The 16,264-nt window shown below is 37.3% G+C and overlaps 1 protein-coding gene across 1 annotated transcript in view; it reads right to left on the bottom strand.

The window, feature by feature from the left end:
• The window catches only part of Col21a1 (collagen type XXI alpha 1 chain), a 168,584-nt gene extending 153,020 nt beyond the window's left edge, over positions 1 to 15,564 (bottom strand). Inside the window, 1 exon segment of the mRNA XM_047559626.1 lies at positions 15,421 to 15,564. The gene's annotated coding sequence lies outside the window, so the exon portion shown is untranslated.
• Between the last annotated feature and the right edge of the window lie 700 nt (positions 15,565 to 16,264).

Here is a 16,264-nt window from a genome sequence, read left to right as displayed (position 1 = left end):
CTCTTAGGTGTTATGCAACTCTTCCCACTTGTATCCATGGAATCCATGAGTTTGCACTGGCAAAGTGAGCCTCAGATAGGTTCCACAGCTAGCCAAACCCAAGAGGAACAAGAAGGAGGCATGTTCAGAAGAGAAGACATGAGTACACTGCCCAACTCCAGTCACTGGGAGCAAGCTATAGTGAACAGAGAAAAATATATATATCCACATAGTATTGAATAGGAAATTGCAAACACTGGTGGGTATACAAATAAGAATGAACAAAAATTCAGTAAAATCCAGCATCATGGAGGAAGACCACACACTCAGCAAATATAATAACTGACACTCACAGAAGCATAATAGTTAAAAAAGTAAATGCAATTAATATAATGAGACATATGTAAGACTACTGATGCATAAAGAAGTAAAGAACCAATTAGTATCTTGGAAAATTAAAAAATAATGGGTATAGTTGAAGAGGGAAATAGCTAGATGGAAAAATCAAGCTGAAGAATTCTGCCAGATTACAATGCAAAAGGTCAAATTTTACAAAATATTTAAAAAGAAACTTCCGAAAGAAAAACTAAACATAAGGAGAAATAATGAGAGAACAGGTAAAAGAAAAGTTTTCAGTGTCAAGTAAACATTTAAATCTTTAGACAGAAAGAGTGTCACAAATACCAAACTGCTCAAAAAGCAAAAAGACTATTGTAGACACATTTTGGTGAAAAATCATAATTTAAATAAAGTAAAAATCCTATGAGTTTCCATGTATATGGAAGAGGAGAAGGAAGAGGTCACCTAAAAGAAATGAAATTGAGATTGTCTAGAGATTACTTATCACAAACATGAGTCAAAAAGAAATGAAGCGAACCTTCAAAATTCTTCAGGAAAATAGTTCAGGAGTTAACCAAACAAACATGCACTTTTTAAACATTTTAAACTTCTGGACACCAAAGAACTCAAAACTTCATTATCATTCACTCTCCCCAATTACTAGAGGATGAAAACCAAGAGCTAGTTGTGGGATAGAAACTTTTAAATGACAAAATTTGCCACCTTCCCCAACAACCTTCTCAAAATAAACTTCAATCTGAATTTGTTTTTGAAAAAGGTAATAACATTCCAGAAATAAAATGTTAAGTTCTGAAGCTGAACACACATGCTGGCAACGTGGGAATTGATGTATCTGGTCCAGTTCAACAGGAACACTTGTTTTGTGTGTGTGTGTGTGTGTGTGTGTGTGTGTGTGTGTTGGGAATCAAACCCAGGGCCTTGTGCTTGCAGGGCAAGCTCTCTACTGACTGAGCTATCTCCCCAGCCCATGGAACACTCCTAAAGAGCTCAGAGCTCCCCATGCACCCAAGTCAACAATTAACATCTGCTCCTAACAGATACTGGGCTCCCCTGGTCCAGCCAGCAAGTGTGTCAGTGTGTGGTCTCTACTAAAAGTCAAAAACCCAAATAATACATTATAAACCTGACTCTTTACACTTTTTTTTTTTTTTTTTTTTTTTTTTTTTTTTTTTTTTAGTGGAGCATTATAATTATACATAGTATTTGGGCTCATTTTGACAAAATTATACATGCAAGGAATTGATTTCAATCCTCATTCTCCTACCTTTCCTCCCTCCTCCCTCCCCCTATTCTCCTTCTTCTAAACTTCTTTTCTTCTATATATACATAAGGGTGAAATTCCCTTTGGTACCTTTATATAGGAACATAACAAGATTTTGTTAAATTCATTCCATATTTCTTCCCCTTTCCCTTCCTTCTTTCTTCTCTCTAGTTCTTCTTTTTCTCCACAGATTTTGCCTCTATCTTGATGATATTAATCTCCTCCCAACTTCCTACTTTCCCTTATTTTGCTCTAGCTTCCACATATGAAAGAAAACATTCAACCACTGATTTCCTGAATCTGGCTTACTTCACTTAGCATGATTTTCTATCCATTTACCAGCAAATGTCATTATTTCATTCTTCTTTAAGGCTGAGTAAAACTCCATTGTTTACATTTTTTAAAAATAGGAATACCAACTTATAAAATAAACAGAAGACATACTTTAAGAAGGAAGAGAGCCCTAGCTCAGGTTCTGAAGAAGGCTAAAATGAAGCACAATCACAGCCTAGAACTATTTGGAAGTATTTATTTGAAATTCATTCACAATGATACACAGAAAACCTTTTCTTTTTTCTTTCTTTCTTTTTTCTTTTTTTTTTTTTTTTTTTTTGTATTGGAGATTGAATTCAGGAGTGTTTTACCACTGAGCTACATCCCCAGCCTTCTTTTATTTTTTTACTTTTATTTTTGGTTATTTTGAGATAGGGCTTCACTAAGTTGCTAAGGCTAGCTTTGAACTTGCCATTCTCCTGCATCAGCCTCCAGAGTCACTAGGATTACAGATGTTCACCACCCAGCATCCAGAAAACTAACACTTCTTCATTGGGTTCTTATACAAGTGAGCATCTCTAATTCAAAAATATGAACTACAAAGTGCTCCAAATTCCTAAACAGTGTGAGCTCCAACTAGATGGTACTAGTGAAAAATTTCCACAATTCCCCTTGAGTTATGGGTCATGCTAAAAATACTGTATAAAATTAGCTGTGGACTGTGTGTACAAGGTGTATATAAAATGTGCATGAATTATATGTTTAGTCAGCATCTCATTCCCATGATATCCCATATTCCAAAATCCAAAGAATCCAAAATCCTTACTTCTTGTCCCAAGTATCTCAAATAAGGAGTTCTCAACCTCCTGAGCCTCCTCTTTTCCCTTTATATTCCAAATTCCTTCTCCTTCTCACATGTAGATGAACATGACTGAATTTTTTTTAAGTTGAAATGCCACAAATCTTTGCATTTCTCTTGGTGGATATTCCACAAACTAATCAGCACTTGAATAACTGAGCCAATAGGATTTTTCCAAGTACCAGCAAGAACACAGTACTAAAGGGAAAATTGTTCATTCATTCTGACATATTCTTTAAATAAAGAAAATTTTTTAACAAAATTGTAATGGCAACTAGATGGGCAGAAAGGTTAAATTTCCTTTGCTTAAATCTTCTTTGCTCTATAAATTTTTCTCTCCTGTTCTCCATTGATCATACTTCTCAAGCAATTATTGTACACTTCTTACAGCTTCAAGAGCTCACCATTCAAGCTTTTTATCCCTATGACCAATGGAAATGCTCACCTAGCTACTAGTGACCTCTTCACTTCCCACATCAGTGACCTCTCTTACCCCCACCCCCGCACTTCACTCAATTTCCCACTGCTTAGGATCACACACTGCATTAGAATCACTCTTCTTGTGATTTTTCATATTCATCTTTTGACAGCTGTACTTTCTCTTAATGGGTCATTTTCTTTTGGTCTTTTTTTACCATCCTATTAACAAATGTGTTCTCAGCCAAATGACCACTGCTCCTCGTTCAGAAAATACAGCATGCTCCACTGCTTAAGTGACCACTTTTATTCAAGAACTCCTGGTTCCATATAGGGAAGTATCTTATTTCCTACTTTACCCACAAAAGCTTCCATTCCCATCAGGCAAGTTTTATCAAGCCCACTTAATGTAAGACAATCTGCGCATACAAGAAAGAAAAAAGGCAAAAGGAAAAAGACCTAACTATGAATATCAAGAATATATATATCTTGAGTAAAACTATAAGCTGGAGGGTCAATTGTGAACAGGGCCCATACTCAGCTGGTAAGCCAGTGTTGATGTGTGGAGTGTGTACTCATGTGCATTCTCACTGGGCCTGTGCCCACTGATTGGTTGTTGTTCTGCCCTTTCTGATTGTTAAATATTTTAAAGCTCTGGGAGCACTTATAAAATTTACAAAAGAATGATTCACTCAACAACATGCAATGCTAGCCAAGTACCTGAAATCAATCAAACTAACTTATACTTCTTCAAGAGGACTACCAGGCTGACAACAACATCAGATACTGTGCTCATGACAATTCAGAAATGAAACGGAAAAGTAAGTCACATATAAAACTAATTAAGTGTCTCCCCAATGGAGAGTTAACACCCAACATCAGCTGGATCAGAGGTTCCTAATGATATGTTTACAACTCTGCCATTTACCCTCTCCAGTTGGGTTATCTGTACTTTGAGTGAGGGCAATGATGACTATAAATTAAATTTCTAGACAAAGAACCGCTTAGCTACGTGACTGAACAAAAGGTTTTGGGGTTACAAATCATCTCAACTGGATGACTGGGTCAATTGCAATGAATCAAAATTCAAGGGAAACACACATTAAGTTCTGAGATCCAGAATGTGGATTGTAGAATGCTAAATAAGGAATCAAATGGCTTAACAGCAGCAGGTCTGAATAAACCAAAAGATCTTAGTTGATGGCAAACTGAAGCCAATAGTGTGAACTAACTGCCAACTATTAGTTTGCTCTTGGGTTAAACTGAGAAAAGAACAGCACTACACCTCTTCTACTAAACAATCAATGGTTCAAGAGAATAATTTCCTTTTATCTACCTCTCCGGTGGTGTTTGAAGATCAGCCCAGGGTGCTGCCATGCTAAGCATATACTCTACACTGAATTGTAGCCCCAGTTCCAGCAAAAGGAATCAAAACCGAATGTGTCCAGGGAAAGCCAACCACAGTGGAGATAGGACTCCAAGCCACCTCAAAAAATTAGTTCAGGACATGATGTTCCCCTTGGGGCAAGATGTTAGTTGTCTTCAAATGCTGGCAAGATTGCCACACAAAAAAGAAATTAGCTTCTTCCTGACACTCCCAGAGTACAGAATTAGATCCAAAGTTTGGAAACTCCAGGAAGGAAGTTCACAGACTAAGGGGAAAATTTTTTAATAGATGGGGATGCCCCTAAAACTGAGAACTTCCCATCACTGACAGGGTCTGGCATAGGATATGTGCTCATTAGGTATTTACAACAGGGTTAGAACATGAAGAATTTTTGGAATAAAAAATACTTGCATTACAATTACAATTATCTGTAAGATTCTTTCCAGCCCTATGATTTATATAGACTACAATGTGTCTAATCTGAACCATTTGTCCAATCAAATCACACTTCAAGATGCCACTTCATGCCCCAATGCCTCCATAAAGTCAATTGTGGCAAAAACTTATCATTTCATCCACAGTGCTGACCTCTGCTGTTAGAACATTTGGTGCTCAATTATGCAGAGTATTATTGTGCTTCCTAAAATGTTTTATTTGAAGTAGTCCATCTTATAACTATATCATAAAGCACCTGGGTCCATGACCTGTCTCTATCTACTACCTATCTAGAAGCCACTGAAAAGAAACTTGCTGATACATTGCTTTTCTGGTTTTTTGGAGAGCACATATTCAGTATTTTTATAATTATCAATACCTCCTTGTTGTAAAAGTGATGAAATATACAGTAATAGCTTCTTTAGGAATAGTGCCACCTTCTCCCTATATCCAAATTCCTTTATTTTTCCACTTAAAACTTCCTAACTCCCTAATGAGAAAAATCATTACAAAAACCAAAACCCATTCTTAAAACTTTGTAGATAATAAAACATGCCTTTTTCCTTTCCCCCTTTCCCTTAGAACATATCTACAGTGAGCTTGAGAAAACAAAAATCCTAGGAAAAGAAAGATTGTGAAGGACAAAAAAGCAAAATCTGAAAATCTAGTCGAGTCTAAAGTAACAGTATCAAATTCTTGCACGTTAGAGAAGCAGGGCTACATCTCTTCTTCAGAGCTGAAAGTTTTCAGCTCTTAATGGAGTCCCTAACTGTTTGCCTCCCCTAAGGGATTGGCAATTCTAAAAAAACGAAAATAAGAAAAAAAATTTTTTTTTCTTATGATAAATGCTTATCTCTTGGGATAGAATGAAAAAATGAATAAAGAGTAAATTTATTTACATAATCAGTTTCCATTAATTCATTAGTATTTAAATCAAGTTTGAAATTTTTAAATTATAATTGCTTCCCTAGTCTCGATTAGGATATTTTAATCCCAAAGTCAAAAATGTGGCAGAATACTGAAAGGGAGATTTGGAATTCAATTTAGCAACCACATCCAAAATGGTGTAGAAACATTAAAAATGCACAAACTTATTAAATCACTCAAGCTTATTTAATAACATTGTCTAGCCAAAATATGTCTAACGTGAAATTACACTACCCAGCTAAAAATTAAAAGTATTTAGAGACACAGTTAAGGAAACACAGATGCACAAATGGCTGTAACTATTCTATGTAGGTAACTAGCCAGACATTCATTTAATTAACTAATTTAGAATGAATTGGAGATCAAAAATATCCACACTTTTTTTTTTATACATTTTTTTTTTTTTTTTTTTTTTTAGTGATCTGAAATGTGTAGTCTAAAAACAATTGATTCTGATTTTCCTAAGAGCCTCCATGGCTTTCTTCTCCCGAGTCTCATTCAATTCTATTTATGATGTTCTTTTGTTACTAGACTACATGCTTAGGCTAAGTACTGTGCAGAAACTTATGTACTTTAAATGTAGAGGCTTGACCACAGACTCCAACTATAAACTTTTGCATTATGGGTGTGGAGGCAATCAACAACCTCTTCAGAGGACTCTACTATCAACATCAACTGATTTGAGTGAAGAACATGATAGAATGACAACCAATGACACTCCAGGGCATCTATGGGGGAAGCTGGCTTAAGAAACTGAGTCTGCGAGTACAGGAATCATGTCTTATTTATTGCTGCATCCCTAGCACATAAGACTTTATGTATGGAAAGGACCAACTAATTGGATGAATTAATGTAGAAGTATGAAGGCACTGGCTGACAGTGGACACTGAAACTCAAGGCCACATCTGCCCAGAGTAAAACCTATCTTCTAATTTTCATAAGGTGTGATGTGGGCTATGACCCTTACCAAAAAGAATTCTAAGTTGATAAATTCAATAACTCACGACAAATCACCTGAACTGCCTGAGGATATCCTCAATTCCACCCAATTACTACAGCGGTCTTCCAAAACTGGACCATGTGGCAAAGGATAACAGCCTCACAGACCCAGACTTTTAGTCTCAAGAAGTCAGTCTCAAAAGCCTCTGTTAGAGCTGCCCATGCATTGCCAGCTTCAGATAGCAGCCCTCTCTGCATCCTCACTTTTTTCTCTCCCACAAGGTAGATAATGGCTGGAACCTAAATTTATACCTGGTCCATAGCCTAGGTATATGAAGATATTCTCATGTAAACAAGTAACAAGCTTTCCAAAAGCCAGGTGTCCAAACCTGTGTGACAAAGCTTACAAGTAGGAAGAAGGTTAATACTTATGATAGTAGTAACTAATTTGAGCTTATCTGAGTATTTTCTGTCACTAGGCACCACACCAGAGAGTTTATGTATATTGTTTTCTTTGATGCTCCCAACTACACTATGATGTAGGTCCTATGATTTATCACTTGATGGCAAATTAAGCTTCCAAAGGTCAAATATCATTCATAAGATCATATAGGTATTGTCATCCATGTCTTAACTATTACCCAAAATGGCCTTGTGGTATTAGAGTACATAATGTTCTTTTGGCAATCACAAGAAGTAATAATTATTTACTGCTTTAAAAAAATCTCGTTTCATTTTAGCCAGACTTTGTTATCTCTAATTAGTGTATATTTTATTTAAAAGTACATCTGGCACAATATGTACTTCATGAATTGCAGGAACATGAATTAATCACACTCACATTCATTATCTCTTATTTATATGTGAATTCCAAATTCTAATTCCAAACGTTTACCTCTACAAAGCACATAACTACATATCTGTCTTTGCATTATAAAAGCAATGCAAGAGTATTAAAAAAAATAGAGAAAAAGAAAACTAGGAAAATAAAATCTATCATCTCACCACCCAAGCACAACTGTTAACATTTTGGGAACCATGCAATTTAGAGCTCAAAAATATAATTTGATTACTCATATAAACATGATTTCCCTCAAAAAGCCCATAATTCAGAATCAGCGATTTTTTTCAAGTGTTGAAAGGACCAACGAAAAACATTTTATATAATTTCTACATGGAAGCCAAAGAGAAATTTGTTTAGGCACCATGAAAAAGAGCTTGCAACTTTCTTGAAAGAAAAAGATCTGCTAGTTCATTTTTCATCATTCACAGGAATATCTATCTTCAGTACACATATAAGAAACATGCTGCTCTGGTTTGAATATGTCCCAAGTCAGGTGTTATCAAGTGTTAGTATTAAGAGGAAATATGTTTAAGAGGCAATTTGTCCAGGAGGGCTTCTCTCATGAATGCGATTAAGACCCCATGTAAAAGAGGTTTTCTATGGCTTTCAGCTAGCTTGCTCTTCTGCCTAATAACACATAATAAGTCTTTGCTCCCCTCTTGAAGATACCAAGACAAGGTACTCTTTTGGAAGCAGAGAACAGACCTCACCAGACAACCAAGCCTGCTGACACCTTGACTTTGGACTTTACAGTCTGAAGAACTATGAAAAAATAAATTTCTGTTCTTTATAAGTCACCTAGTCTCAGGAGTTTTGTTATAGGAGCATGAAACAGACTGCGACATAAGTCAACAGGAATCTTAGGAATAAATTAATTCTCCATTTCTCAGCAGACTAACATCCTAAAAGATATGCTACTTGACATTGACTTAAACTTCACATATAGATGCTCTAAAATACAACTCTTTACATGGTCCATCACGGCCTTTAGCAAACAGCAAAATGAAAGGAATCTTGTACAGTCAACATGTGCAACTATCCCTGTTAGATGATATATAATTGAGATTATAGCTACCTACTTGCTCACACTACACATTCATGTGCTCACTAACACATACAAGAATTTAAATCAAGTTCCATGTGCCTCTACTTGCCTTTAAGAACTCTGCATTTCACCTTCCATTTTCAGTCTGCTTTTTGCTGATTCCTTGGAAACCAAAGTAGAAACTCTGCCTACACCACTCTAGTTAAGATAATCATTACGTTGCTATGATCTGAAATGTGTTCCACAACCTCAAATGCACATGTTGGACCCTTAACTCCCCAGTGCAATGGTACTTGGGAGAGGACTTTGGGAAATAATCATATTATAATAGCAGAGCCCTTAGAATGGGCCATTCCCATATAAGAAGAGACCAGAAAGAGTTTGTTGCTTTCTCTCCACCATTGTAAGCACACAGCAAAAAGCTGTCTGCAAGCAGGGAAGAGAACACTCACCAGGAACATAACAGATCAGCACCTTGATCTTGGACTTCCAAGTCTCCAGAACTGTGAGAACTAAATATCTGTGAGAAGTCAATTGCTGCTGCTGCTTTTTAATTAAGAAATCTTTTAAATAAAGCCCTGCAATCCTGGCTAGAGTTCAGCCATGCACTCCATAGTGTTTGTTTCGGTGGTCCAAGCTGACCAAGTCACATGTCATCCCTGCTGCACAAGTTCTATCTCACCTTCTCTCAAGGTTTCCCTTCCAAACCTTAGCCCAAAGGTATCAGCTAACTGGTGGTTTAAACAGTGAGAGAAAAGTAAAGGAGCCATCAAATGATGTAAAGCACAGTACCAAAGGAAAAAAACAATTTTCTAAGGGAAACATCACAGAGTTGCCTTCATTTGCAAAACCCTGGATACTCACCTTCCTCACGATACCTGTCTGAGATGATCTTTCCACTGTGTGTCATATTGAACCCCAACAATTGATACATAGTACAATTGCAAGTGAGAATCATAAACAGATCGAGAAGAAATCGAGTAAGACATCCATTGTGGCTGGCGCATTGGTGGTATAGTGGTTAGCATAGCTGCCTTCCAAGACATCCATTGTGCTTTGCTTGTTGATTTTTCAAAATTTAAATCACAACTCTTCTTGCTTTATTCATTTTCTTCAACTCAAGATATTTATAAACTGTTATTTTACAAAATAAACTAAAAGAACTTTTCCATTTTCAAAAACAAAGTTACGAATTGGCTTTGAACAGACTTACTAGATGGAACTTAGCAACTTTTCTTCTGAATTCCCTTTACCTAACATAGCCAATTACTTGGTAAGCACTTAAAAGCTATTTGATGAATGGCTGAACACTTACCAGGAATTTTCCTCCCTGTCTTATCTATAATATTCTATCTTCTACTGGGTGCTGCTGTAAAACACGTGCTTAGACACACCCTATGAGTGGAATCTAACTCTCTCTTCCTAATAAAGTAACAAATACACAGAAGGTTTAAAATTTTAATTCTATATTACAGGAAATTGTTTCAATCACTTAATCACCTATGGATTTGAGAATTTACTATAAAAATATAATTAAATGCTTTAAGTATTTGTGTTCATTTAGTAGTTACATAATAAAAACATAAAAAATAAATTTTCAAATGTTTTCAGAAGGATGCATTCTATAAAGCTCAAACTTCACTAGAACTTTGCTTTGATTTACCAAAAAGAAATAAGACATTTTCTTGGTTCTTAATTTTCTTCTTGACATCAAGAACTATATAAATGAATGATTAATAGGTAACACAGTGCTGCAAACATGGCCAAATTGACCTAGATCAAAATGTCAAAATAAAAACATTGCTGCATCAAACACAGGCAGCTGGCAAGAGTCCCAGGAGGTCACCAAACTTGGACTTGAGAAAATTCTGTGTTTCCTGAAATTTTCAAAGCTATCTCTGTGTTTCCTTAATAAAAAACAAAATGCCACAATAACAACAAAGAGAAAACACCAAATTAAATCCTTCGAAAAGAGAAAACATAGTGAGCAAATTACCATTTTCACAATGGATGCTATGAATGTATTTTCTTGATGTTTTAAACATTGCTGCCACTGCTTTACAATTAAAGAAATCTTTTAAATAAATATTCCTGAAATCAAACTGGGATAAGTGTGACAGGCAGTAGAATTCTATAGTATTCTGATAGTACTCTATAACATGGATTTTGTGCCTCTTTGTCAACATTATCCAATATTTCAGAAAGCTAAAAAGTTGAATGCAAAGCCTACTGAGCAGAACACAGGAAATTTGAGTTGTTAATCAGTGCCACCATTAACTATTACGAGCTCTTAGCTAAGAATATCTCTAAGTCTGTTTTCCCTCTTATATTACACAGATCCTAATGTCCTTTCCCATTCTAAAATTGCATGAATACACAGGAATCCCATGGATATAGTTAATGTACAGACATGTTACAAGGCCTCTCATTATAAAGAGTATGACTACTCCATTTCACAATAAAATTGTAAGACATTCTAATACATAGTAGTCTTTTAAGAAAGGGTTCTCAAGTTATCCCAGTGCCCAGCTGAGCTGGGAAGGTGGGTTAAAGCCGTGATTCTCAGTGTGTGGTCTCTAGTCAACAACAGCAGCTTTACCTGGGACCTTTTAGCAATGTTGTTCAAAATGTTAGTTTCTGAGAAATTTGAAGTAAGTCATCTATTCTGAAACAAATTCTCCCACTACCTGAAACATAAAAACCATGAAATGAACAAATATATAATAATAACCTCAATTCCCGTTTGCTTTCAGGGTCCCAGTTTCAGAGGTAAAAAGAGAAAGGAGAACTTAAAAAGAGAGTTTCAGTTAAACTATTCCTTAGTGTCCAGAGTGAAATATCTGTGGATTCTAATGAAGCATTTACTATAAGACATACAGTATCTTAAGAAGCTTACTCCTTACAACAACTCTCTGAGGTAGGTCCTATAACACCAATTACATAACTTGTCCAAACTCACACAACTAGTGACAGGGCCAGGATTCAGAGCTGGACAGTCTGGCCACAGTGTATATCTTTAACCGTGAGTATGTGCAGAAAATTGGGGAACTCGGTCTCCATGACTAATTTTCTTTGTGTGAGACTGAACCACATGCCAGAAATAAACATTTCAACTTTGTTTCTCACAAAAATGATAATGAATCAAGCTAAAGACTTACTATTGCATGGTGAGAAATATAATCCAAAAACAATAAATATAAAATACAAACATGTATCCATTTCCTGTGATGTGTTTTGCTCACAAGAATTTCGAGATTGACCTTAATAGTAAAACCATCCATGATGGAACAAATAGAAGCCTGAAATGAACCTAAATGAATTCCAGGTAATGTTCATCAAAACATTGCTAAGTGAGCCAGGTTATGTAAACCAAGCCCAATTAAGCTGACTTCTAGATGATTATTTGTGCTCTGGCCCTTGTGCCTAACAGTGGAGGATCATAAAGTCACCATGAGGCCCTGCAGTATTGATCATTTCTAATTGGTCACTCGCTCACTGCAAGCAGTGCTGCCACATCTGTCACTCTGAATTGCGACATCAAACTCTCTTAGCTTTTCAGTTAAATTATCCAGAACACATAATTTGATTACTGAGTTTGAATTTGCTTCCACATGCCTTCTTGTTTCCCATCAACAGATGTGCCTCTAATCTTTCTTTTTAAAGTTATTTCAGAGCAAGCCAAATAGAATACCCTACTTACAGTAAGTTGTAATTACATTTAATTTAATAACATTCGATTCTAATTCCATTCAACTTGTTTTCATTTTGTTGTTTGGAAGTTAGGGTTTTGGTTTTGGTTTTTGGTTTTGTGTATATGTATACACCTTTATAACATTAAATTATAATTTTTAAAATATCCTAATGACCTGATTTCCTGGGAATAGAGCATTTACTAACATGGGGCGGAACTTGCTTTCTATCTAGTCTTCCAGAAGTCACACAGGATAGCAAATAGGCACATATCCTTGTACTTAAAGATACAAGATGAGTCATAAAAATACATTTTCAGAATCTTATCACTGAAATTAAAGAGAATTGACAAGAATTTTTTGGAATAAATACCATAAATATTTCTCATTAGAGTTTTTTGATCCTAAGAGGATCACACAGAAGATTTCCAGTCTAACAATGTAAAATGAATCCATTTTGTGTGTATGTGGTTCAAAGCACTTTGAAATTACTGCAGTTAAGGGAGAAAAGAACTCTTCAGTTACTTCACCTACCTTTTTTGCCAGTTTAGGCTTGTCCTTGTTCTGTGTCCTCATTTTTCCCTTTTCTTGAACAAACATTGATGTAGCTGGATAAGGTTTCATGCATTCTGTCAAGAGCTAAGAAACACCAGGCGGTACTTCTAACCTGGTTCTCTTGGAGACTGCACCCTCTCACTTTTACATGCTCTCTCATGGTTCACATTTTTTTTTTTTAATGTAAAGAATGGTATTTTGAAAAGTCAGATTGTAAGACTATTTGAAAATGTGAATGTTAATAGATTATAAACTCCACCAGAAGTCAAATCCTTCACCACAGGTAGGAACTATAAAAAGATTAGACTATTGATTTGAAGCTAATCTGCTAGGAATATTTTTAGAAAATTCCATATAAAACATCCAACATAATTGTGAAGATAATTTGAGGATGTCCATATATTCACTTTCTGGTAGAAAGGAAAAAATTGTAAATTCCATTCTAAGGGTTTAGTTAGCATATAAATACATAAATCTGAGCAAGTATCAATAAATTTTTAGATTTGGTATTTGCAAGTTAGTTTTTTTGCTTTTCCTTTTGTGTATACATGTTTTGTGTATTTTAGCTAACAAATATTTAATATATGATGCTAGACACTTTAGAAGTATTACTTCATTTAACTCTGATAACAATGTGAGAATTATGAGGTAAGTCCATCCCTGTTCTATAAATGAGGCAAGTTATACAAGCATCCAAGAGAATGAAGAAGCAGAAGATCAGGTCCTGAACCTGGGTCTGCCTTTAAACAAGGCTTTTGTTCCTATCCCCTATCTATACTTACCCCATTCTCTAAACATAAGCTTAGTACCTGTTCCTTAACAAGTGTACATATACCTCAGGCACGAATTGGCAAAGAAAATCACAGCTTGTGAAATAAATATTCTCTGTACAGAAAGTCTTGGTACAGTGAGCACCACGTTCACTACAGCACACATGTGCTGGGACTGGAGTTTTGCCTAGTCTAGAATTTTTTATCCAATGTCAGATTTTCTAATCCTTTTAAGCCCATTTGCAAAGTCATTCTATTTCTGTATTAATAGCTTAGGAACAGCTGGAATTTTTTAAGCCAAAATTTTGAAATTTCAGATCTCTATTGAGAAAGAGAGAGAGATCCATTTGAATAATCAAGAGACTGCATTGCTGAATTTTCTTTCACTTATGAGAAACAGAGTTAATCCCTCAAACCCCAACTACTTTAGGGGGGAAAAAAAGTCCTATACATGAGTGTCTATAATGTGCACTGATGACAGTGATAATCTAGGATTATCTCATCAGGATCCAAAGACTAATGTTATTACAACTAGAAGACTCATCTGTGTTTCATCGTAGTTTTATTTTAGCTCTTAGAAAAGGAAAAAATTCTTATTCTCTCCTAAAGTATGCAAACTCTATGCAAAAATTACTAGAAATCATGGTTCTTTTATGTCCTTCATTGAACCCTACAAAATTCAGTATTTTGTTTTTAGCACTGGCAAAACACTACTGACGAATACCTAAGATTTTCTGGAAAGTGGTCTCTTTCTCTTCCCTCTATAGAGGGGAATTTAAAGGTGTCTGCCCTTATCTGAACTGAAATCCAACTCCAGGATTCTCAATCTGCAAGCACTAGCATCAGCTGGAGGGCTCACTGAAACAGATTGCTGGCCTCAACCTCAGAGATTCAGATTCAGTAGGTGGAGCCAGGGCCCTAGATTTTGCACTGGAGAAAGTTCTCAGGTAGTGCTGCTACAGCCGCCCAGAGACCACACTTGGAGAATCGTGCTCTCACTCACTACTTCCTAAACTCTAGGCTGCTGGTTGAAATCACCTGAAAACAGTTTTCGTTTCCTTTTTTTTTTTTTTTAAGGTTGATACCCATATTCCCGCCCCCAGAGATTATGATTAACCGGTCTGGGGTGTCACTCAACAATTTTTAAAACTCTACTCCAGGGATAAGTCTACTCTAAGATAGATCTTAGAGGTTACATTGTACACGATATGTACATTCAATATCTATTTAAAGTCTGGGGGGTTTATTGTTTGCTTGTTTTAAGTAAAAGAACCTTTGGTCCACACCACACAGCCCCAGACCCACTGCCCTTGATGCTCGGTTTGGAGCTCCCAGGCGAGATGGAAGCACCTCCAAGTAGACCAAGGCAGAGTGAGGATGAACTTCCAGGAGTTAATCACTATACGTTATCTCAGAGGCCAAACTCTGAGGCAGAAATCGACTCCCAGGTAACCTCCCAAGATTCATGAACACCAGGGAAATTTGCAAGACAAACCTTGACGTCTCAGCCTTCAGCCTGGACATGAATTTTACAGGACAGTTCACCCACTGCCTCAGCACGGGGGGAAAAAACTGCACTCTCGGGACACCTCACGCCAAACTGCGGTCCCCGAAGGGTCAGCCCGAAACCCCCTAGACGTCACTCTGGCAGGGAGAGGGGAGACGGCGGTGTCGCCTTACCTGGTGCGAGTGTCCAGGTTCAGGGTTGCAGTCGCAGCCAGCAGCGTGTTGTGCCAGGGGAGCAAGGGTGTCCCAGGCAGTGACAAGCCCGGACCGGGAAGAACCTGGGCTGAATCAGGTTGGCAGCCCTCCGCCCGAGTCCGGTCTCTGCAGCAGCCAGTGCAGAGCGCCCCGGCTTGGAAACTCCTCAGCCCCCTGGAGGCGGAGCCGGGGAGATAAGGTTCGCGCGCCCCACCCGCCCCCTTGGCCCGGCGACGACCAGAGGGTGGGGTTTGGGACTTGGATCTGGAAGTGAGAACTGTTACTGTTAACTCTGGTAGAAACACGGTCAGTTCAAATCCTGCTGGAACCAGAATATGCACGACTGGGGATTGAAAGTAAAGATGAACAAGGACATCCAAGAGGGATTAGGAAACCCCAAAGAGAGGCAGAATGAGGAACTAGTAGGAAAGCAGAAAAGAAGCAGATCAGGTTGAATGGGCAAGCACTAAAAGAGACCACACACCTGCACTGACCCATGGGCACTCCTGGACGCCAGGGTCAGCTGCAGCAAGCTCCTTTAAAGTAAAACCTGAAAAGCCTTGGGGAATCACTTTCAAATGTCAGGTTGCCAGCTGCCTTGAGGATTCAGGAGTTACAGGGAAGCCTGGGTATAAGGTCACTGTCTTATGACAAAGGAACTGAAGTGTACACTGCCCCCTTTGAGACCCTCACAGAGCAGCCAGAAAGTCCTTTAACATTCATGTGCTTAAAACCCCAATAGCTTTCCTTGGCCTCTGACCTGTCACACCCCTGCCACCCACCATCCACTGTCTCCCCCCACATAGGGCTTGCTTGCCTTGTG

This window comes from Sciurus carolinensis, chromosome 7, assembly GCF_902686445.1.
Source record: "Sciurus carolinensis chromosome 7, mSciCar1.2, whole genome shotgun sequence".
In the NCBI taxonomy this organism is placed as follows: Eukaryota; Metazoa; Chordata; class Mammalia; order Rodentia; family Sciuridae; genus Sciurus; species Sciurus carolinensis.
The sequence above is the reverse complement of the archived record's forward strand: the minus strand, read 5'-3'. Positions and strand labels throughout refer to the sequence as shown.